This window comes from Suricata suricatta, chromosome 7 (genome assembly GCF_006229205.1).
Source record: "Suricata suricatta isolate VVHF042 chromosome 7, meerkat_22Aug2017_6uvM2_HiC, whole genome shotgun sequence".
Classification (NCBI taxonomy): domain Eukaryota; kingdom Metazoa; phylum Chordata; class Mammalia; order Carnivora; family Herpestidae; genus Suricata; species Suricata suricatta.
This window is the reverse complement of record NC_043706.1, coordinates 29397233-29399906: the sequence shown is the minus strand read 5'-3', so window position 1 is coordinate 29399906 and position 2674 is coordinate 29397233. Positions and strand designations below refer to the sequence as shown.

The 2674-nt window shown below is 36.8% G+C and overlaps 1 protein-coding gene across 1 annotated transcript in view; it reads left to right on the top strand.

The window, feature by feature from the left end:
* The window catches only part of LOC115295435 (class I histocompatibility antigen, Gogo-B*0103 alpha chain-like), a 157910-nt gene that overhangs the window by 1414 nt on the left and 153822 nt on the right, over nucleotides 1-2674 (top strand). The window lies entirely within an intron of this gene.

The following is a 2674-nucleotide window of genomic DNA, read 5'->3' as shown; positions in this document are numbered from 1 at the left end:
TTCTATTCCTACTTTCTCAAGGGTTTTTATTAAGAAAGTGTGCTGTATTTTGTCAAATGCTTTTTCTGCATCTATCGACAGGATCATATGTTTTTTTCCCTTCTTTTGTTAATGTGATGGATCACATTGATGGATTTGCGAATATTGAACCAGCCCTGTAACCCAGGAATGAATCCCACTTGATCATGATGGATAATTCTTTTTATGTGCTGTTGAATTCGATTTGCTAGTATCTTGCTGAGTATTTTTGCATCTGTATTCATTAAGGATATTGGTCTGTAGTTCTCTTTTATGGCTGGGTCTCTGTCTGGTTTGGGTATCAAGGTGATGCTGGCTTCGTAGAATGAGTTTGAAAGTTTTTCTTCTTTTTCTATTTTTTGGGATAGTTTGAGAAGAATGGAGATTAACTCTTCTTTAAATGTCTGGTAGAATTCCCCTGGGAAGCCATCTGGCCCTGGGCTCTTATTCGTTGGGAGATTTTTGATAATGGACTCGATTTCTTCACTGGTTATGGGTCTATTCATGCTTTGTATCCCTTCCTGTTTGAATTTTGGTAGTGCATGTGCATTTAGGAATTTGTCCATTTCTTCTGTGCTGTCCAGTTTGTTGGCATATAATTCTTCATAGTAATATCTGATGATTGCTTGTATTTCTAAGGGATTGGTTGTAATAGATTATTTTTCATTCATGATTTTGTCTATCTGGGTGCTCTCTCTTTTCTTTCTGAGGTGCTTGGCTAGAGGTTTATCGATTTTGTTTATTTTTTCAAGGAACCAACTCTTGGTTTCATTGATCTGCTCGACTGTTCTTTTGGATACTATATTGTTTATTTCTGCCCTGATATTTATGATTTCTTTTCTTCTGCTGGTTTGGGGTGCTCATGCTGCTTCCCTTCTAGTTCCAGTAGGTGCTCTGTTAAATTTTGAATTTGTGCTTTTTCTAGTTTGTTGAGATTGGCCTGGATTGCAATATACTTTCCTCTTAGGACTGCCTTTGCTGCGTTGCAGAGATTTCAGATTGTTGTATATTCGTTTTTGTTGGTTTCCATATATTTTTTAATTTCTTCTCTAATTGCCCGATTAAGCCAATCATCCTTTAGAAGGTTGGTTTTTAACCTCTACATGTTTGGAGGTTTTCCAGACTTTTTCCTGTGGTTAATTTCAAGTTTCATAGCATTGTGATCTGAAAGTGTGCATGGTATGATCTCTATTCATTTATACTTTGGAGGGCTGCTTTATGCCCCCGTATGTGATCAATCTTGGAGAATGGGCCATGTACACTTGAAAAGAAGGTGAGTTTCCTATCTTTAGGATGCAGAGTTCTAAATATATCTATCAGTTCCTTCTGTTCCAATGTGTCGTTCTGGTCCATTGTTTCCTTAGTGATTTTCTGTCTGGTTGATCTATCCATTGCTGTCAGTGGAGTATTAAAGTCCCCTGCAATTAGCACATTTTTGTCAATAAGATTGTTTCACTATGATATGTCGTGCTAAAGGTCGGTTTACGTTTTGTCTTAAGGGGGTTCTTTGTGTCTCTTGAATTTGAATGTCTATTTCTTTTCCCAGATTTGGGAAATTCTCAGTTATAATTTGGTCTAGTATCTCTTCAGGCCCTTTGTCTCTGTCTTCGTCCTCAGAAATTCCTATGATACGGATGTTGTTCCACTTGATTGTATCACTCAGGTCTCGAATTCTCCTTTCCTGCTCCTGGATTAATTTCTCTCTCTCTTTTTTTCAGCTTCCTCTTTTGCCATAACTATATCTTGTAATTCACCTATTCTTCTCTCTGCTTCGTCAATCCTTTAGGTGGCTGCCTCCAGTTTGTTATTTACCTCATCTATAGCCTTTTTTAACTCATCATAGTGCCTAGTAATTGTCTCAGTTGATTCTTTGATGTTTTTCTCAACCCCAGCGATTAATTTTATGACAAGTTTTTTAAATTCTTGATCCGGTATGTTGTCTAGATCTGCCTTGAGCAGTTCTGTGGCTGTGACCTCCTCCTGGAGGTTCTTCAGGGGAGAGTTCCTTCGTTTTGTCATTTTTGCTAGTTTTCTATCTCTTGTCTCGTTTAGAAAGCTCTTTGTGCACTGCGAACCTGTTAATATTTCTCTGTTAAAGGAGGCTTATTGACTGTCCGGGGCCTGTCATTTCAAAAAATATTTTTTAATGGTGTCTCTCAGTTTCTCTTGTTGTGCCTTTGAATATTTTTTTCCCTACTCAGCAATATTTGGGACTCACTGTCATGCACACTTTGGCTTGTTTCTTGGTGTAGCCCTCAGAAGGAAAACAGACAAACACAGCGGGAACAGTAACACACAAACGCACAGACAAATCAAACAAACACATTAAAAGGAGGAAAGAAAATAAAGAGAATGGAGAGGTAAGAGACGAAAAGAGGAGAAGAAGAAAAGAAAAAGAAAGGAGGTCAGAGACAACAAAGGACAGTGGACAGTCTAAGTTGAGGGGAGAGGTAGGGATGAGATATGGGAGAATATATCTGGATTGCAAGAAGGTAAAAAAAAAAAGGAGAAAGGAGAAAGGAAAATAAGGAGTAAAAAATTTTAAAAATTTAAGTTAAAAAAGTAATTATAATAAAGAATACGTACAGAAAAAGGCGAAAAGAAAAAAATGAAGAAAAAAAGAAAAAAATTATTTAAAAAAGCAAAAAAAAAAAAA